The sequence below is a fragment of the Rhinatrema bivittatum genome, chromosome 1, assembly GCF_901001135.1.
Source record: "Rhinatrema bivittatum chromosome 1, aRhiBiv1.1, whole genome shotgun sequence".
NCBI lineage: Eukaryota > Metazoa > Chordata > Amphibia > Gymnophiona > Rhinatrematidae > Rhinatrema > Rhinatrema bivittatum.
The window spans coordinates 318630004-318652694 of NC_042615.1; the positions used below are offsets into that span (position 1 = coordinate 318630004).

General features: G+C 41.9%; 1 protein-coding gene across 9 annotated transcripts in view; it reads right to left on the bottom strand.

Moving 5' to 3' along the window:
- Window positions 1-22691, bottom strand: part of BMPR1B (bone morphogenetic protein receptor type 1B) — an 825728-nt gene that overhangs the window by 379870 nt on the left and 423167 nt on the right. The window lies entirely within an intron of this gene.

Sequence of the window (22691 nt, forward strand, 5' to 3'; positions counted from 1 at the left end):
GAATATGCACCTACATCCAGTGGCTACCACTTAGCTGTATAAGTCACTTATGCGGCTAAAGTTACACAAATAAAAAAGTAGGTGCAAGGAGGACTGATGAATTCTAGAAAAATAGAGAATTTAGAAAATGAAATACAATCCAGGAATTTAAGAATATTACATTTCCCACATATGTTTAATTGCACCATTGGAACAACTTCAAAAGAATTTAGTGGTAATATTTCAAATTCCCAGAGAACAGATTCCATCTATTTTTAAGATATTTTACACTAAAACTGAGAAGAAAGAAGGGCAAGGAAACCCAACTCCAAACCTGGATATTGGAAATCTTACAAATTTCCTAGAACAACCATCTGAAGAGCAAATAGATTATAGTGGGACGTTGTTGGTTACTTTTTCATCTGTTGCAGATAAAGATCAAGTCCTAAGACTGTTTCTCCGAAACAGAGAAAAATTGTATTTAGGACACAAGTTATGGATTTATCCTGACAAAGATCACTCAACAAAGGAGGAAAAGATTTTTGGCTATGTGTCAGGAGGCTAGGGATATGAGAGCCCAGATTATTAAATCTCAATACTCAAATTGTAATTTGAGATATGTTTTTTTCGATCCACAGCAGCTAAGATTATTTCTTGATTCATATTGCCCCGCCGATCAAAGCACTAACTAAAACCAGTTATGAGAATATCTATTAATTCTGTCTGTCCCTTCCATTTATTAGATTATTTGCTTTTCTCTTTGAAATAGCTCCTAGTAAATTGATTCTCCTAATTTCTTTATAACGAACCGGGAATGTTTTGAAAAATGTATTGCTAAATTACCTAAGTATCTATGTCAAACAATGGTAATTGCCAATGTAATTTGAAAGTAATATTACCTTATGGTTCAATTTAATGATATGCATGTATTGCTATCTGAGGGGTTTATTCACCCCAGCACTATCTGAGGGGGTTATTCACCCCAGCACTAACTCGCTGGGGTGAATGCACCAGAGTTAACTCCAGTGCAATCCCAGCAGACAGTGTCAGTTGAAGAAGAAAAGAAGAGGTCATCGGACATGTCAGAGTTCCTCCGAAGCATGGGTCTGACTCTAGGCCGAGGCCCAAGCAGCAGGACTTGGTTCGGCAGTGGAACCCAGCCTCCAGCCCAGACCACAGCTTTAGGCCTGGATTTGGTCTCTGGCCTAGGTTTCGGGACCCAGCCTGGACACTTCCAAAGATACCCAACAGATCAGGTAAATTTGTTCATGTGGGGGGGGGGGGGGGGGGGTGTGTGCTCGGCCAAGGCACCGCGTCAACCTAGGCAGAGACCCCTCATTACGCTCACGCCCAGGTCACAGACTCTGTTTTGGGCCTCGGCCTATGCCCTAAGTGAAGCCTCGTCTTCGGTTCTAGGCCCAATGCAGTCATTTAAAAGAAATGCAAAAAATGTTTTGTTCATTCAGGGGCCCCCAATTTGTTTCAGGGCCCCCCAAATGAAACAAATTGGCCTTATTTGTCATGTTTTGCACATACATTTTAAATGACTGCACGTCCTTAATTCATAGCTTTGATGATTGAAATTTTAATCAATTTGTTCTTTTGATTTGTTTATGGGAATATTTACTCCTGACAAATGAAGATCAATAAGCCATAGAAGCCCTTGGCTGGTTTCTTTAATGCTTACTTACTATGCTGATCTTGTTCATTGGTTGCCTTTGTTACAATACTTTTTTTTTTTGTTTGTTTATGGAGCAAAAGTTATGCACCTATTATAACAGTCTTCCTTTTGTAAGCCAGCATCCTCTCTCATTTCCATGCTAAATTCACTGGTCAATAAATGCATGCGGCCTTGAGAAGGGACCACCACCTGGAAGGTGTAACACTGAGAGAAGCTGAGCAGCAGAAACTTTCAAGAACACTAATGTTGCCACTGGAATAGATCAAAAGGAAATCTTAATAATTTTGTTGGACTGCCAAATAATCTACTTTTTTTCTTCTTGTGCCGTTCCTGGATCATTTGGGTTGTACATAGCTGTTTAGCTACTTTCATCTCAGAAAAAGAACAAAATCTGCAGTCTCTTCCTTTCCAAATAGCATTAGCAAGTTTCTCAATTCAAGGCATACCTGCTACTGAGATCACTGGGACACAGGACTGGGACTTTCCACACAAGGCTTGTCTTCAGGAGAAAGGCATTTTATATTACACATACACACACACATATATATATATATATCTTTGGTGACTATGTAGTTTGAATAATTGCTGCTGCCCTTGGTGCCATATTCTGGAATCAAACTCATTTGAGAACAAAGAACGGTTGTCAAAATGGAAGTTGCGTATGCATTTGGAGCTTGAAAACAGATCACACATTTGACTTGAAACAAGCTCAGGAGGGTGTTTCACAGTCAACAGCCTCTCAGACTGTACTAATGTCAAGTGAAGAGATATTGCCAAAGGCTAAGCAAACAGGACTGTGTCAGGTTGACAAGTAGATCCATTCTAAATTGGGATAGGCTGACCCAGTCCTGATTTTACCCCCTTGCAGGCACGGGCCGGAAGTTCTTGTTGCAATTTCATTACACGGTAGGGTGAAAACTAGGACCGCACCAACCTCTCCTGAAGAAACAGAGCCAGTTGGCAGCCCTTGGAATATATTATGAGTGCTACAGCCAAGACTCTGTGGATTCAGAGTCTCTTCACTTTGCCCTAGGCCAGTAAACATTTAAAAAAGAAAAAGATGCACTCCAGTCTTACGGACATTTTAACAGAGGCAGCGAAGTCCCACAGTAATACCAGACCGAACGTGAAAGATTTGCATCTGAAACGTAACACACTTATTTTTTCCCCGTAGAGTGATGACATCTTATAAACACAACAAGATATTCCAGACTGTGTATTAAAGGTGCCACTTCCTCTTTAATGGGAAATCATCCCATAATGCACTGTGGCCAGCACTGCTTTGTGTGTTGCTTTCTTGCCAGCTAAAGATAATCTGTTCCCCCAATGGCAGAAGGAGATACTGCAGGAACATTATATGAAATGAAGATATTTCGGAAAAAAACAAACAGGCTGATACAGTACAGTGCGCTCCAGCGGAGCGCGCTGTTAACCCACGATTGGACGCGCGTTTTGGACGCGCTAGGTTTACCCCTTATTCAGTAAGGGGTAATAGCGTGTCCAAAACGCGCGTCCAACCCCCCGAACCTAATAGCGCCCGCAACATGCAAATGCATGTTAATGGCCCTATTAGGTATTCCCACACGAATCAGAAGTAAAATGTGCAGCCAAGCCGCACATTTTACTTTCAGAATTTAGCGCCTACCCAAAGGTAGGTGCTAATTTCTATGGGCACCAGGAAAATGCACAGAAAAGCAGTAAAAACTGCTTTTCTGTGCACCCTCTGACCTAATATCATGGCAATATTATGTCGGAGGTCCCAAAAAAAAAAGTAAAAAAAAAAATTTGAAATAGGCCCGCGGGTCGAAAACCGGACGCTCAATTTTGCCGGTGTCCGGTTTCCGAACCGGTGGCTGTCAGCAGGCTCGAGAACCGACGCTGGCAAAATTGAGTGGCGGCTGTCAAACCTGCTGACAGCCGCCACTCCTGTGAAAAAAGAGGCGCTAGGGATGCGCTAGTGTCCCTAGCGCCTCTTTTTACCGCCGGCCCTAATTTTAATAAATTAAAATACTGTATCGCTCGCACAGGAGTGTGGCCTGTGCGCGCGCCGGGAGAGCAGGCGCTCGCCCGCTGTCCCGCGATTTTACTGTATCGGCCCGAAAGTGAGGCAATGGTTAAGAGTTTTCCCAAACCACTCTTTCCCTTTTCCTTTAAGAAAATAGGGAGCCATGTTTTAATTTCCATATATGTTTCAGGCTGGGCTTTAGACTCACACTGCACCTCAGCAGTACCTCAAAATCTCTGACTGCACATCATGTTTTGTTGTTATTGTTTGATTAGGACCAGGACACAAGCTGGGTACAGAGTCTCGGGTAGGATTTTTAAATGTCTACGGGGACCCCATACAGAGTAGGACCTCTCATGATTTTAGAGTCCTCTATCATATCTACCCCCCTCAGCCGTCTTCTCCAAGCTGAACATCCCTAACCTCTTTAGCCTTTTCCATCCCCTTTATCATTTTGGTCGCCCTTCTCTGTACCTTCACCAGTACAATTATATCTTTTTTGAGATGCAGCCACCAGAATTGTACACAGTATTCAAGGTGCGGTCTCACCATGGAGCGATACAGAAGCATTATGACATTCTCTGTTTTATTCACCATTCCCTTCCTAACAATTCTTAACATTCTATTTGATTTTTTGACTGCTGGAGCACACTGAGCTGATGATTTCGATGTATTATCCACTATGATACCTAGATTTCTTTTCTTGGTGATAGCTCCTAATATGGAACCTAACATCATGTAACTAAAGCATGGGTTATTTTTTCCTATATGCATCACCTTGCACTTGTGCACATTAAATTTCATCTGCCATTTGGATGCCCAATCTTCCAGTCTTGCAAGGTCCTCCTGCAGTTTATCACAATCCGCTTGTGATTTAACTACTCTGAATAATTTTGTATCATCTGCAAATTTGATTAACTCACTCGTCGTAATCCTTCCCAGACCCTTTAGAAATATATTGAAAAGCACCAGTCCAAGTACAGATCCCTGAGGCACTCCACTGTTTACCTTTTTCCAATGAAAAAATTGACCATTTAATCCTACTTTTCTGTGTCCTGTTTTTTAACCAGTTTGTAATCCACGAAAGTACATAGTCTCCTACCCCATGACTTTTTAGTTTTCTTAGAAGCCTCTCATGAGGGACTTTGTCAAATGCCTTCTGAAAACCCAAATACACTACATCTACCGGTATAACTTTATCCACATGTTTATTAACCCCTTCAAAAAAATGAAGGTTTGGGAGGCAAGACTTCCCTTGGGTAAATCCATGTTGACTGTGTTCCATTAAACCATGCCTTTCTATATGCTCTGACATTTTGATCTTTAGAATAGTTTCCACTATTTTTCCCAGCACTGAAGTCAGGCTCACTGGTCTATAGTTTCCCATATCCCCCCTGGAGCCCTTTTTAAATATTGGGGTTATATTTGCCACTCTCCAGTCTTCAGGTACAATGGATGATTTTAACGATAGGTTACAAATTTTTACTAACAGATCTGAAATTTCAATTTTTAGTTCCTTCAGAATCCTAGGGTGCATACCATCTGGCCCAGGTGATTTGCTACTGTTTAGTTTGTCATCTGTCCTACCACATATCTTCCAGTGATTTGGTTCAGTTCACCTGACTCATCACCCTTGAAAACAATCTCTGGAACCAGTATATCCCCAACATCCTCACTAGTAAACACAGAAGCAAATAATTAATTTAGTCTTTCTGCAATGGCCTTATCTTCCCTACGAGTCCTTTTAACCCCTCGGACATATAACGATCCAACCAACTCCCTCACAGGTTTCCTGCTTTGGATATATTCAGATTCATTCAGACTCCACACCTCTACTAGACCCATTAGAGAAGCATACAAAGGAACTCTGCAAGCCCCCCCAACCAAAGCCACACACCATACAACGACTAAAGACCGAGCATTTTCGACAGCGGGCCCTGCCATTTGGAATAATATGCCCACAGCCCTGCCATCTAACATTTCGGGAAAAACTCAAGACCTGGCTATTCCTTCAAGCCTTCCCATAAACTTTCTGAAACATGCAAATCGTCCTTTAGCCATACTTCGCTATATATACAGCTAGGAACCCCATCTACTAAGTATTTTTAATACGTTTAATTTTTTAATTTTACTTTAACTGTCTTCCTCTGTCCTATGTTTTTCCGGCTATCTTAGCCCTCAGGTTTATTCCACCTTGTTGATTGTAACTTTGCTTCTTGTTTAAATGGTTTGTTAAAGTTATAACCCTTAGTTCTGTGTAAACCGATGTGATATGGTAATGATCATGAATGTCGGTATAGAAAAGAATCAAATAAATAAATAAATGCACAAATAAATAAATATTTTAAAAAGTTATAAGTTTTTGCCTCTATGGCCAAATTCATTTCAAATTCTCTCTTAGCATGTCTTATCAATGTTTTACACTTAACAATGTTTATGCTTTTTCTCATTTTCTTCAGATGGATCCTTCTTCCAATTTGTGAAGGATTTTTTTTGGCTAAATAGCCTCTTTCACCTCACCTTTTAACCATGCCGGTAATCATTGTGCCTTCCTTCCACCTTTCATAATGCATGGAATATATCTCGACTGCGCTTCTAAGACTATTTTTAAATAATGTCCACACCTGTTGTACATTAACCTTTGGAGCTGCACCTTTCAGCTTTTTTCTATTTTCCTCATTTTATCAAAGTTTCCCTTTTGAAAAATTAGTTGTACAGAGTAGTTAAATCACAAGCAGATTGTGATAAATTGCAGGAAGACCTTGAGAGGCTGGAAAATTGGGCATCCAAATGGCAGATGAAATTTAATGTGGACAAGTGCAAGGTGATGCATATAGGGAAAAATAACCCATGCTATAGTTACACAATGTTAGGTTCCATATTGGGTGCTACAACCCAAGAAAGAGATCTAGGTGTCATAGTGGATAACACATTGAAATTGTCAGTTCAGTGTGCTGCGGCAGTCAAAAAAGCAAACAGAATGTTGGGAATTATTAGAGGGGGAATGGTGAATAAAAAGGAAGGTGACGTGGTGCCTCTGTGTCGCTCCATGGTGAGACCGCACCTTGAATACTGTGTACAATTCTGGTCACCGCATCTCAAAAAAGATGTAATTGCGATGGAGAAGGTACAGAGAAGGGCGACCAAAATGATAAAGGGAATGGAACAGCTTCCTTATGAGGAAAGACTAAAGAGGTTAGGACTTTCAGCTTGGAGAAGAGACGGCTGAGGGGGGATATGATAGAGGTGTTTAAAATCATGAGAGGTCTAGAACAGGTAGATGTGAATTGGTTATTTTAGTCTTTCAGATAATAGAAAGACTAGGGGGCACTCCATGAAGTTAGCATGTGGCACATTTGAAACTAATCGGAGAAAGTTCTTTTTCACTCAATGCACAATTAGACTCTGGAATTTGTTGCCAGAGGATGTGATTAGTGCAGTTAGTATAGCTGTGTTTAAAAAAGGATTGGATAAGTTCTTGGAGGAGAAGTCCATTACCTGCTATTAATTAAGTTGAGTTAGAAAATAGCCACTGCTATTGCTAGCAACGGTAACATGGAATAGACTTAGTTTTTGGGTTTTTACCAAGTTCTTATGGCCTGGATTGGCCACTGTTGGAAACAGGATGCTGGGCTTGATGGACACTTGGTCTGACCCAGTATGGCATGTTCTTATGTTCTTATATTGTCCTCCTTCCAGTCAATTGTTCAAATTTGATCATGTTATGATCACTATTGCCAAGTGGACCCACCATTGTTACCTCTCTCACCAAATCCTGCAATTCACCAAGAATTAAATCTAAAATAGCTCCCTCTGTCATTGGTTCCTGAACCAATTGTTCCAGGAAGCAGTCGTTTATTTCATCCTGATGTTACATTTACCCAGTCAATATTGGCGTAATTGAAAACTCCCATTATACTGCACTGCCAAATTGGTTAGCTTCCCTGATTTATCTTAGCATTTCATCATCTGTCTGACCATTTTGGCCAGATGCATGGTAGTGTATATTCCTATCACTATACTCTTCCCCATCACACATGGGATTTCTACCCATATAGATTCTACTGAGCATTTAGTCTCTTGTATGATCTTTATCCTGTTGGACTTTATGCCCTCCCAGACAAAGTGCCACACCCCCACCAAGTTGATCCTCCCTATGTTTGCAATATAATTTGTTCCCTGATATAGCACTTCCCATTGGTTATCCTCTCCTTCCACCAGGGTCTCCAAGATGTCAATTATTTCTCTCTCATCATTCACTGCTATACACTCTAACTTTCCCATCTTACTTCTTAGAATTCTGGCATTGGCATACAGACATTTCAAAATGTGTTTTTTGTTTGTATTAACAACCTGATTTTCAGTTGATAGGGATAATTTGGAATCCTTTAGCTCAGGTGATTCTTCACTTATAGGCACATGGACTACTTTTGCTTTTATTGGAACCTCTCTCTGTTGGAATGTCCTAACTTTCATGTTTCATTAGTATCCTTCAAAGATACATTCTTCCGAACCATGCACTGCTGACTGTTGGCTTTTCCCCTTGTTCTAGTTTAAAAGCTGATCTATCTCCTTTTTTAAAAGTTAGCACCAGCAGCCTGGGTCCACGCCAGTTAAGGTAGAGCCCATCTTTTCAGAAAAGTCTCCCCCTTCCCAAAAAGGTTGTCCAGTTCCTTAAAAAACTGAATCTTTCTTCCATGGACCATTGTCTCATTCATGCATTGAGACTCCGGAGCTCTACCTGCCTCTGGGAACTGCACGTGTAACAGGGAGCATTTCAGAGAATGCCACCCTGGAGCGTGACAAGAATTTCCATAAGGAACCTGAGTTCAGAAACACCTACATAGAGGAAATTGAAACTTCAGCTGTACAGTCCGTCTATTTATTGATTGGACATTTATTCACATTTTCCAAAATCAGTAAAATATTTGAGCACTCAGTTCCGTGTCCAGCTCATCTATCCCAGTTCAGCCAGAACATCATCTGATAAACAGACACACATTACTGAAACATACACACCACCGCCTGGACCATAAGCATAAGCTTCCCCTCCACACCTTGGGAAGTAACTGAAGGGACAAGGACAGTGAAAATAGCCCCAAGAGAAATTATTTTGTGTGCCCTTCAGATATCATACAAATCTGTGGAAAGCTGGTTACATATAAAACAAAGCTTAATGATATGGTTCACAGAGGGAGGACGACGAACAGTGAGATTAAGCAGCCACTTTCTATTTGGCTCGCTAGGGCCCCTCTCCCCCTCAGATCTATGAACTTTATGATCAGAATTAGACCTATAGGAGCAAGAGTTTCTTTTACATATGCACATCCTCCCTAATGTACTGCTGCTCTGCATTTCTTGATAAGTCCTGCTCCCCTGTAGAATCGTGATGATATTTCAATTAGCTTGTTTTATTTCTTTCTTTATGCTGCTAGGTTGAAAAGTTTTAATCTTATGCTGTTAAGTCCAAAGAGTTCTTATACTAGGGGCAGCTTCTTTTTTGCCTAAGGCATGTGCTATTAGATCAATATTCAAAGCCTTTGTCCAGGTAACTATTGGAGTTACCCAGATTAAAAACAAAACAAACAAGAATTCTAAACTTCCCTCCCTGCTGCCTTACTAAATGTGGTCCAAGTAACTCATTACCCACATAAAACTTAATTGGGTTAAAAAGAGGCTGCACAGGGGTATTCTGGGGGCAGGGCTAAAAGTTAGTCAGTGAGCACCGCTATTCAGTGCCGCGTCGATAAAACTACCCAGCTATGTCTGGTCGGGAGAAATTGCTCTTCCACAGTTACCAGGAATATTCAGCAGCACACTCACCCGAGAATAAGCCCCTGAATACCTGAGCAAAGTTATCTGGGTAACTTTCCCACTCATCATTCCATTAAACATCAACCTCATGGCATGTATTTTGCAGTTCAACTAGCTCTGCAAGGTTTAATGTTTTCACAGTGTTTCATTTGGCATGTCTTGTGTACTATTTGATGCTACACGTTGCTCTAGACTATTATGAATGAGTGATTCATAAATTAAGTTATAAATAAATCAATAAAATGATAATCTCAGCAGTTGAGGACTTCCAAAAGTCTTACGAGAGAGTGCTCTTTCTGTCACTTTTTGAGTAAAATATTTGGAAACTACTCCAGGACTCACTTTCCAAGATTCTGCATGAAGGTCTCGACACTGGCTGGACCACCCTCCCTGTGTAACAGCAGGGACCCTCCTTTTGATTATTTCATACCAGTACATGGATTATTTGCATATCTTTACCATTTATTGCAGTTACTTTCTGTTAAAAGCTGAAACAACATAAGAGGTGCACACGTTGCAGAAAGAAGCTGGCCTTCGAGAGAAAGCATGCCTCATGACCCTGGATGGGGCCAGAAATAGTCTTTTGTTTTGGAAACATGCATCCATGTAACTTTAAACCTTGACTTCTAATTAGCAGAGCCAGAATTTGCCGTTAGCTGTCAGCATTCATGCCTACAAACCCTTGGAATGTCTGTCTGAGTCACAGAAGATGACAACACACAAGCAGTGAGTGTGGAGATATCTGGTTCCAGCTGCATGCCGTACAGCAGTGGAAAATGTCTGGCAGCTGCACTATTCCTGCTGTTTCCTTTTTTTGATAAAAAGAAAAATGGGGTAGAGGACTGGGAAGAGGTATGGATGTGGAAGGGCATGCAGGAGAAGAAAGAAGTGAAAGGGAGGAGGTGGAAAAGATGAGTAGGAGAGGGTACAATAGATGAAGGCAGGATGTAAGTGAAGAAGACAGTAAGAAGGGAAGGGAAGAGGAGAATGGGGTGAGAAGCTTAGTCACTGAGGCAGGGAGCCCTACCAGCTGATCCAAAGGCCACAAATGCCACACCAGGCTACAGGCCACCTTACTCCCCCTGTCTCACCATGGCCAAAGTGCGGATCTGTTTCATATATGAGAAAAATGATGTGCTGCTGTAGATGCTGGTCAATAAATATAACATTCACTATGACAAGGAGTCTACAGAAAGGTCTAATCTAGCCAAGCAAGAAATCTAGAGATGCTTTAGCATCAAACTATATTCAGTGAAGCACACAAAACTTTGCATCAGGGAAGCAAGGCACAAGGCTCATCGGAAGCTGTCATGGTTAAGGGCACACAGAGGAAAGATGGTGGGGGTAGATTCTGCCCCATACAGCTGGTGGGTCCTGAGCGTCTCGTGCTCTTATTTAGATTAAAGAACCCAGAAGGACTCACTGGGAACTTTGACAACATGGCTAATATGCCTGCAGATACAGCAGTAAGACTTGGTCACGTCTCTGATAAGTATCTGTTCTTTCTGTAGGAAGTTTCCCACCCCTTCATAAACAGGAGACTTTTCTTGCAGTGCTTGGCCTGGCAATATAGGAACATTACAGAGCCTGGGATGGAAGAGGAGAACAAAGGAAGAGAGAGATGACTGGATGTTGTATTTGGGATATTGTCAGAGAATGGGTGACAGCAACCTCAAAACTGCCAGAGCAAATCTAGTGTATGGCACTTTGATACGAGGCAGATGCTCCATTCATTTACCTCTTCCTATACTTCTTTGTAGAAGTCCAAATGGCACTGGCCTAACAGAGATGGCACCCATGGCATGCTAAGTGTCTGCTGCCTCCATTTCCACATTTCTGGTTCTCTCAGTAGAATAACAAAATATTAGGAATGTGAATCGGGCTTCGGACGATTGAAAATATCTTCGATATTTTCAAAATCGTCAGAAATCGGGGGCTCCCCCGAAACGATAGGAAATCCCCACAATATTGATCGTGGGGGTTCTCTTATCATTTTGGGGGAGGGCGGGAAAAACGGCACGCAAAAATAACCCCTAAACCCACCCCGACCCTTTAAAACTAATCTCTTTGCTTCCTCCACCCTCCCGACCCCCCAAAAAACATTTTACAGGTACCTGGTGGTCCAGTGGGGGTCCCGGGAGCGATCTCCCACTCCTGGGCTGTCGGCTGCCACTAATCAAAATGGCACCGATGGCCCTTACCATGTGACAGGGTATCTGTGCAATTGGCCGGCCCCTGTCACATGGTAGGAGCACTGGATGGCACACGCCATTTTTAAAGATGGTGCCGGCCATCCAGTCTCCCTCCTTCCCCTTCCTCCTTCGTTTCCCCGCTAAAATTAAATTAACTACAACCCTCCTGACCCCCCACAAGACTTACCAAAACTCCCTGGTGGTCCAGCGGGGGGTCCGGGAGCCATCCCCTGCACTCACACCCTCGGTGCTGGTTTCAAAATGGCGCCGATAGCCTTTGACCTACTATGTCACAGGGGCTACCGGTGCCATTGGTCAGCCCATGTCACATGGCCATCGGTGCCATCTTGTGCTCCTACCATGTGACAGGGGCTGACCAATGACACCGGTAGCCCCTGTGACATAGTAAGGGCAAAGGCTACTGGCAGCCGCTGGCCCGAGTGCAGGAGATCGCTCTCGGACCCCCGCTGGACCACCAGGGACTTTTGGCAAGTCTTGGGGGACCCTCCTGACCCCCACAAGACTTGCCAAAAGTTTAGCGGGGGTCCGGGAGCGATCTATTGAACTGTTGTAATGAAGCTTCATCCCCATGCCACAAGAAAAACACGTCATCAATGTAACTTGTCCAATTGGACGTAAGATGAAATTCTGCTGTATCAAATAACAATCGATTCTCAAAAGATGCTACATAGAGATTTGCCAAACTTGGGGCCATTGTCGTGCCCATAGCGATCCCATGAATTTGCTTATACCATACATCCTGGAATATAAAAAATTATGGCATAATTATGGCATAATGCCAATTCTGTAAGGGCAGTAGGGACACAATGTGGGCGCTCCCGTGCTTCTAATGTTTCCGCAATAATCCGTAAAGCATCTTGTTGGGGTATACTGGTGTACAGAGCTTTGATATCCATTGTAACCAAAATGGCCTGTGACACATTATTGATGGAATTAAGTTTTGTTAACATGTGCTTAGTATCCTTACAATATGAACTGGCCAACGGGACAAAAGGCCGTAAAAATAAATCCACAAATGTGGACAATGGTTCTAAAAGTGATCCGATCGTAGTAATGATGGGTCTCCCTGGTGGATCAATTGGATCCTTGTGAATGTTAGGGACCATGTAAATGGTAGGTGACACCGGAAATTTCACGTGCAAAAAATTAGCTTCTTTCGACGTCAAAAATCCCACAGCGAGCACGTCATTCACCAAATCTTTGATTTTCTCCTGCAACTCTTCTGTAGGATTGATCTGGAAAATGACATAACTTTTGGGATCTTGGATATGTGTAGAACTTTCCCAATGTATTCATCTCTGGATTGAATAACAATAGAACCCCCTTTGTCGGCCTTCTTGATAATTATAGATTCATCTTCTTTCAGAGACTGCAAAGCTATAAATTCTTCTTTAGATAAATTATATCGAGGTTTAATTGCTGATACTTAAATATGTTCTAAGTCTACTAATACCAGGTCCATAAAAGTTTTGATTTGTGGGTCAATGTTGCCCGGGGGAGCCCAGTTAGATTTAGGGTGAACCATAGATGTATCTACTGAAGGTGCAGATTATGCAAAAAATAAAATTAATTGCAATTTATGAAAAAATTTGAATAAAGCACATCTACATTTAAAGGCATCATGCCGATGGTATGGAATAAAAGTCAATCCTTTATTGAGAACTCTTAGTTGTTGTGCAGATAATGAAACATCAGACAAATTTATCACATTGCACTGCGGTTCTGGGATTGTGTAAACGATCTCTGATCGATATCTGGTCCAGTTGGTGGCCACATGTACCGGGAAAAATGTCTCCCTTGTGATCGAAAATTAGAACGAAAGTTGCCACGTCCAAAATTACCATAATTACTAATCGATGATGATGTCTGTTCTTCATCGGATCCTGATGAATCTCCTGAGGACCCGGCAAATGCTACTTTTTTGGACTGGTTGGAGTTAATTTTGTGCTGCCATGGATAGATGCAACCCGAACTGTAGTCCTTCTCACCGCGTTTATATTTCATGATTTTACTATTTTTAAATCTATCCTGAACTTCTCAATAGTTTGTTTGAATTCGTGTAATTTGTGATCATATTCTTCCACGGTACTATGTTGTTGTAGGAACGTTTTAATTTCATCGCACTCTGGCCATACCGTATCAGCTAATTGATTAGTGATCTCCACAAGTAGTAACATAATATCCAGAGAACATTTATTAAGGATTGCAATCCACTTATTCACAAATTCATCATTCTCTGCATATATGGACGACTCTAAATGTATCCATAGTCCTCGAGGTATCATCTCAGTCTTCACACATTGTAACAACATTGCTGAGTGTAATTCAGATCGTATGAGACATTTATGTGAATTTAACAATTGCTCCCATGATTTGCCCTCTCCAGTAGATCCAACATCTTCGAGAAGCAAAGTACCCTGGAGTGCTTGTGTTATTTGCTGTTCAGAGGTAGGAATATATGTTCGCCTACATTTTTGAGTAGTTTTCACAGTTAGTCCTCTATCGTGCACAAGTCAACTATATTTAAACTAGAGAATGCCAACAAACTCTGTGATGGACAGGTGGACCATTCAATATACTTCACATATTCCAACAGCCATCCTTAATTCCAAAAATTCTCTGACGCTAATAATACAATGTGATACTTAATAATGAGTGACATGCGCACATCAGTATCTCTTATGAAGGGCTCACGGTGGGAACTTGGCTGCAGCCCCGGATGATGACGTCACCAAAGCTCCAGTATTTAAGGCCAGGCTCATCTTCCAGTAATCGTCTTTGCAACAAGTCTGCATACTGGTTGTGTACTCATTGCCTCCTGGTGATTCTCCTACATTCCTGATCCCTGCTAGTTCCAGTTCCTGTTCTCCTTCGTTCCTGAGTTCCCAGCCCTTCTTTGGATTGCCTTCTCGGACACAACCTTTGCATTGCCTGACTACGCCATTGACTCTCTCCAAGCCAGGACCTCTGCTTTGCCTGACTACGCCATTGACTCTCTACAAGCCCGGACCTCTGCTTTGCCTGACTACGAATAGGAAATCAACGAATAGGAATCAACGTATCAAAGCGCCATACGGCCGAATGCAACGTATCTGTGTCCGTCCCCCCCCCCCCCCCCCCCGACAAATCCGAATCCCAAATGCAATGTATGGCGTCCCTCTGCACATTCCTAGTGTACTCAGGCTATTTTTTAAGTGACTTCATTTTTTTTCCAGAAACATGACATTCTTTAGAGCAGGTAAATTAATTACGGGGTTGCAATTTTCTAATCGAAAAAATGAATTTGCTCTGATTTAATTTTCAGACAAAAGAGCATAAAATTGCAAACAAAATGCCTGCATATTTTTTATGTACTTATTTTTATTTACTTTTAACATTTTCTTTTGAACAGCTTCTACTGTTCAATTAAGAGCACACAATTCACAATCATAAAAATGACAAACAAGTAAACCAAGCATAAAATAAATCAGTTAAAACTCTAAACATCCTAATATCAATTGAGTTTGTTTGTACAATATTGAAATAAAGTAGCTTTTGTCCAGGGATTTCATTTTCTGCAACTTTAAGCAGCGAAAACATGTACAAGTCAAAACATGTGCACAAAGGACTGAGGAGGTTTTGCCTCATCCTTCAATATAGCACTTCCCAGACTAAACGTTTGTTGACACTCATTTGCACTTTCACACAGTGGATTTTCTTGCACATTTGTTTTCTTTTGAACTTGTTTCCCTTTCAGAAGTTGCAGGAAATTAAAGCCTAGGGCAAAAGATGTGCATTTCAAGACTGTACAAATATGTGGACTTGCAGGATTTTAAAACTTTTTTTTTTTTTTTTTAGCTTTTTCCCAAAACTAAATCTGGTCCTAAGTCCTCTCCACCCTGTATATTTCTATTAAAACTAAAATGTCTCCTATTTCCAAAGACATAGCCCATAAGAAACCCATCCACAAATTCCGTATCCCCATCCCTCCAAAAAATGATTTCTTAGTACAACTCAACATAACATAAATGGTGTACATCTAGAAGTACTGTCTCTTAATTCTGCCTCTAATATTTTACATATTCAAATCTTAACTGATGTTTAAATCTCTTTTAGACTTCACCAGTTCTCCATTTTCTCAGTGGCAGACCATAAAAACAATATAATCATCTGAGAACAAGTAATGCGGGGAGATGGAAGGGAGCTATTTCACCACCAAAATAAACTAAGCCCAGCGTCTCAACCAGAAGGGATGTGGTGGGGTTCTAGGGTGGGAGGGAAAGAGTGGAGAGGGGTATTAGGTGATGGGGAGAGGAATGCAAATAGAGGGAAAGGGCAATGACAATATTGTCATTCCTTTTGTCCTACTGGCCAACAGTATGTGCTAGAAACTCAAAACCTTGCACTAATGAGCTTAGAACAACAGGCATCAGGTGTCAATTGCTCTGTAGCCTTCTACAATGGAAATGTAAAACAAGCAGAGAGTTTTATCTTTGTATTTACTTACCAACAGGGATAATTTTGTCTAGTCTGTTCACAGATGATACGTGCAAACTTGTTTATTTTGACTTTCTGCTTAAGAGTCTCTTCCAGAGAAAACAGAGCTGCACCATTTTTGATACGTACTTTGGGAACACAATGTTTTCTTGAAAGCAATGTTTTTCGTTGGATCCCTAAGTCAAAAACTTTAAAGGCAAGCATGTGAATTCCTTGAGTAAAGTGAGGAGCATTCTTAAAATAAATGGTTTACATTTTTGGAGCATTAATGAGTCACGAGGTATGAGCAGAGGCTGAGACATAATTGCAGAACTGTCCCTTACCAGTGCACTTGTACTGGAACAAAACTGTTGAAAGTTCACGCACCCCTATTGCGCATTCGTTTTAATTAAACAAAGAGATTATACAGACGCTACTGACAAGGATTATCAAAACAGAATGGCGCCACCTGCCCTTGCAACCCCATTAATTAGCACAGAATCCGAGGTGCCAATTAACACAGACACGCACACACAGCTAAGCACAAGGATGGATAAACACAGTTCATGGAGAATTGAGAAGTTAACTCTTGATGTACAAAGCTCTTAGAATTCCTGCCAAAACATAAAGCATACTATCTCCATCTCCACTGTCTTGCCCTAAAATCAAGCTGGAATGATAAAGTACTCACTACTCAGTGGCATAGAACTGTATCATGAAAATATAACACCATATAATTATGCATTTAACAAGATATACCATGAGTTCCATTTTCAACAGTGAGCAAAACAAATCCTTGTATACACTGGCCAACTTGTGCACTTATCTCAGGCATTTGCACACTTGTGTTTCAATACTGGCACAATTTCTAAATCTGGAGAGGTACACGCACTGCTAAGAAATAAGTACGCAAATAAATGTGCAACTTAGCCAAATTCTTGAGTATTTGATTTGCTGTCTTTGGAAAGAAGAGGCCTAGATCTTCACATTATGATAGAGGCTTCTTCACATTAGTGAAAAGGTGATTATATAACAAGTTCAAGATCAGGTGCCTAAACAACCAGAAAGAAACCCACATAGGAAACATGCGGGCTCCCCGGGGGGGGGGGGATCTATAATGAGGCAGGGTGAGGCGGCCGCTTCAGGCGGCAGAATTTAGAGACAGCGTAAAAATGCCCCTCTGGCGTCTACCTCACCCTGTCTGCTCCTGCCACGGCTGCCAACCCAGGCTGGCAGTGGCAGAAAAGAAGAGGGTCGCTGCCGCGAGCTGCTGGAGACCAGGCCAGGCTAAAAGCAAGTAATACATTTGGGGCTACGGGCATACAGATTAGTATTAAGTTCCCTGTTTTTTGTAAATCATTTTATCTTTTGTCAAATATCTTCTTTGCTTTTCCAGTGGATTTGTACGCACACAATTCTATTTTAAATAAACATCTAAAGAATGGCATGCAAGCCTTATGGGTCTTGCCCCATAATGTCATGACGCTGCAGCATGTTGTCTTTGAGCCAAAGGGGTGCAAACAAACCCATCACTGAGAGAATATTTTACAAATTTCAAATACTATTTGAATAAAAAGTAATCTCTAAAAACAACCACTGGAACTCCCCATTCAGTTTTGCTACCGAGGAAACAGGGAGCCTGCAGTTACAAGAGTCCATTTTAAACAGAGTTCAATACAGTTAACAGAACAAACATATTTTAACCCATGACAAGGACCCATATATTCATAGAGGGCCCAAGAATGACTTCCAATTTCTGTTTCAAAAATTTACAACAAATAATCACACAAACCTCTATCTTGAAAAACTCAGGAGTAAATTTATTTAATGCCAAAATAAAATTCTATAAGAAGAATGAATTTTGCATACTAGAAGACAAAGTGCTTTTGTTAAATCTTGAGGTTTATTCAGAAAGTTTAAGATACTGATAAACCATCAATTACAAAAAAAAAGTGTTCAAAGTACCAATTCCCCTATGAGCAGTTGTGGTGTATGTGGCAAACAAGTTAAATGCTCAGTGCCAGGCAACAGAATAGTTAAGGAAAACCTAGCTGGTATAAAGCCATGAAAACTGGCGGTCTCACTAGCCCCAAAGCCACACTTCACCTCACTATCGGCATTAGATGGACCCACCCTGCACATAATGTACTGCGGGGTTTGGAAAGGTCTATACAGCTCACCACTTCATATCAAGAGCAATTCATCTCATCAAACAAGCCTATGAATGGATTATGAAGCAATTTACAGACTATAAAAATCAGAACCCTCTTCTACATCATTTACTTCAATAGTAGCTCTGTGATGTCAATAGTTTAAACTTTTAATTAGACACACCATGTGTTTTATGGTCAATTAATTAAATACAATTTCTGCCCAACAATTTCATTCTCATTGAAACAACCTTAAGCAGCTGTTAAAACTTAATTGGGTGAATGCTCCCATACAGTGCCTTTGACTCTATGCCAAGCTGTTTTTTCCCCAACATTGAGTTACATGTTTCCAATTATTTATAACCACATAGATTCAGGTAGATTTTAAAAGCATTGCTCGCACTAAAACGGCTCCATGCATGCACATGTGGGCGTCAAAAAGAAGGAGGCACAAAAGGGGCATTCCAGGGTGGGGCCAAGACTTACACGCAAAATCCCCAAATTTTGCAAGGGTGAACAAGGCAACTCACGCCATGTTACCCACGCAACTTTATTACTGGTCCTGCTGAGGTGCAAGTCTGGAGATTCTGGGCCACAGGGACCCTGAACCCCGGGGGGAGGGAGAGAGAAAGACTGTTGGAGAGACATTCTGACACTCTATATATCTCCCACTGTAAGAGGGGCACTTTCAACTCAGGGTGGGGTTTGGGGGGCAGTGTTACACTGATCTGCCTAGGGCATAAGGGTCTGTAGATCCTTGTAACACTGCCACCCCTCAAAACCCACCCTGAATTAAAAGTGCCCCTCTTACAGTGGGAGATAGAGTGTCAGAATGTCACAGAGTATCAAGGAGTTAAGAGGTGATCAATGGTGTCAAAAGCAGCAGATAGGTCAAGGACCATGTAAAGTCCTTTGGTTTTAACCATCCACAGATCATGGGAGATTTTGGCAAGGGCTGTTTCTGTGAAATGTAAAAAAACAGACTTGAGTGGATCAAAAATGGCTTGAGATGAAAAAGTCAGCGGTGAATAGCATGCTCAAGTAGTTTGGCAGCAAAAGGGAGGAGGAACATGGGACCGTAGTTGGGATAGTAGTTGTCAGGACAGGGAGGAGTTTTTTGAGGAGGTGCTATCACAGCGTGTTTGAAGGCAGCAGGAACAGTAGCAGTGGAAGTCGATAGATTGAGGATGTTACCAATGGAAATGACTGCAGTGGAGATAGAGCTGAGGAACTAGTAGAATACGGTCAGAAAAACAAGTAGTGAGTTTGGTGGAAGAGAGAAAAAGGGCAGTATCCTCAACTGTGATTTCAGAAACGGAAAAAAAGAGTGGCAGAAGCCAGGATAAGTGCAGAGGAAAGAAGTAGGAGAGATGGAAGTAGTTAGCCTCAGTCTGGGCAGAGGGAAGTGGGGGAGGGAAGTGAAGGAAGTTTGAGGAGGGAACTGAGTGTGGCAAAGAGATGGCATGGGAGGGATGCAAGAGAGTTTGTCAAATGAAAATAGTCTTGCTTGGCAGGTGCAATAGCAAACTGGAAGGATGTCAGCAGCAATTTGAATATGAAATCTCCAAGGGCACTGGGTTTTAGCCATTCTGCAGATCGGGCACAATAATTTAGTAATCAAATTCTAGGGGTGAGCCAAGGCTGGAGTTTAGTATGCCTTATAGGACAGGTAAGGGTAGGAGCAAGAGTGTCTAAAGTAAAGGAGAGTATAATATAAGAAGAAACTGCTTCATCGCCTGACTCGGACAATATAATGGAAGAAAGGAGAGATGAAAAGGTAGTGAATAGGATACAAGGGTTGACAGCCTGGAGATTCCTGAAGGTGTTGGTGGTTACTGGATAAGGTTGTGGGAGAGGGTGCTTTAGTGTGAAGATTATCAGATGATGGTTTGAGACTGGAAGAACTAAGGTAGAGGTCTAAGTCAGAGTAGTGGGTGGTAAGGCTGAGTTGGAGATCAAATGAAGAGGTTAAGGAAAAGGAGTTTTGAGGCATAAGAGACAGAGGGGTCATCAATATGGAGGTTAAAGTCACCAAGAATAATGGAAGGGAAATATGAGTTAAGGAAAAAGGAAAGCCAGGAATCAAAGTCAGTGAGAAAAGAGGAAGGGGATTTATCAGGGGGGTCTATAAATGACAGCTAAACAGAGAGGCAGTGGGGTAAATAGGTGGATGGCGTGGGCCTCAAAGGAAGAAAAAGAATAGGATTGAGGTGGAAGAAGGGGTTGAAACCTACAGGAAGGGGAGAGCAGAAGTCCAACATCACCACCGCTGCCTACTGAACCTGAGGTGTATGGGAGAAAAGATAAACTCCACTACAGAGAACAAGCAGAGTCCTCAGGGGAAAGTCAGCTCTCAGTCAACACAAAAAGACGAAGAGTATGAGAGATAAAGAGCCATGAATATAGGCAAGCTTCTTGGAAATAGAGGGGCAGTCCACAGGGAGTACAAGAAAGGAAGAGAAGAGGGAGGGGAAAGATGAAATAGTGATAAGATTGAAGGGGTAACAGGTTGATATGTACCAATTGTGTGAAAATTGCCTTGGAGGGCCAGGATTGGGATTGATATTCCTGGCTGAGAGTAAAAGGAGCAGGAGAATACGTAGAAGAGAGGTAAAGGTATGACAATGACAAGAATGAGAAGTGGTTAGGGAGACTAGAGATGATTAAATGAGAGGAAGAAACTATGAAGTTCAAGAGCAGTGGACAGTGCAGATAAGAGAATGACAAGTGAGATAAAGAATGTATGGGAAGTTGGATTTGGTGTTAGTCGTAGTTTGCAGCAAGCAATAAGATTAGGGAGGATTAGCATCAGGAAGAGAAAATGTAATGGAGTCATAGGACATAAACAGAGAGCTGCAACCTCCCCAATACTTGGCTAGCTGCTCATGGAATGCTGAGTTGGAGTAGCTCTCGCTTGAGGTGGATCATGGTGACTTCTGGAATTGATCACCGAGGTAGCTGAGAGAGAAGTATGCAGTTAGGGTGCAACCTCCCCGTCCCTGTCGTAGTATCTAACAATAACTTAAAAATAGGGCCTAGGGTCATGTATCATTGCCTAATATGCAGTTGCAATTAGTTGTGCTGCCATGGGAAAAGATGAAACACTCCCCTATGTAAACACTGATATAGTCAGGCTGTGCCTAAGCTGGCAAATTTCATGCTTCCTTTCCCACAACCCTGCTCTGGAGGTCTGAAGGAAGCCACATCTCCTGAAACTCAACTCCAGGGGTAATCATCATCATAGGTCTATGAGTGCAGAGACTTAGCTTGCACTTAAAGATCGTGCCCCCTCTAGGCCTCCATGTGGAGGGGCAGAGCTTGTGAGTGCAGGCTTATTGCCCATGCTCTCTGACCTATGAGCATTGCTGCTGGTGTCTAGTCTGGGGGGGGGGGGGAGGCAGGGAGGGTTCACAGCAGCACAGATCACACGTTTGCCAGTGGGATGATAGCGGTATATCATGGCACTGAATCAGTGTGTAGGAGTGACACTGGATGAAATCCTTCCCTGGATATAGCTACGCTTAGAGCTCTATTTGCACCATAAGCAAAACTCATGCTGCATTTAGATGAACTGTAAACTGTTAGCAACCCAGCTCAAAACAGGTAGTAGCATCTAACAAGAACTCCTCGTCTTGTCTGGATGCTGAATGAGGGCACTTCCTGTTGCCATACAGACATGGTTATGGTATATTTTGAAAGAGTAAAAGCTGTATTTTTCTCAGGAAACAGTGTTTTACCAATAAATTGTACATAAAGTCTTAAAAGATAAGGAAAAACAAGTTCTGTATGGCAGCTATTGCATTCTCTATAAAAGCAGCTGACATATGGTACAAGCAGGTTTCTGTGTTACTTGGTAAGCCTGGGGCCAGGGGATCCCTGCCCCAGGAGTAGAGAGAGATACTGAGCATGGTCCTGTGGAGGACCATTTTGCACATATGGGCAAGGGAAAATATTGGAAGCGGGGGGGTTGACTGATTAAGGTAGAAATCTGACACCATCTTAGGCAGGCATTTAGTATCTGTGGAGCACAACCCTGTTCTACAAAATGGATAAATCACTAAGACCTGGAGCTAAGTGGCTCTGAAAGCTGAAAGCAATTGAAAAAATGAATTCACTTGAGCTTGAAAGAGTCAAGAGGTTCTAAGGGGATTATCGATAGCTGGATTAAAACCATGTTGATGTCCCGTGACACTTTGAGATGCTTTAGAGGAAGCTTCAACATAAACCTGATAACTAGAGACTGAGCAAAAACTGAGCTCTGTTCTAGTGGTGATACACTAAGGTGGACTCTTCACCAGTAATAATCAGTAACCTTGGTCTGTTTTAGAAAATGTCTCAGGTCTTTCAAGCTTCTAGATAGGCTTCTACCATTGAATCTCTGGTAGACACTTTTC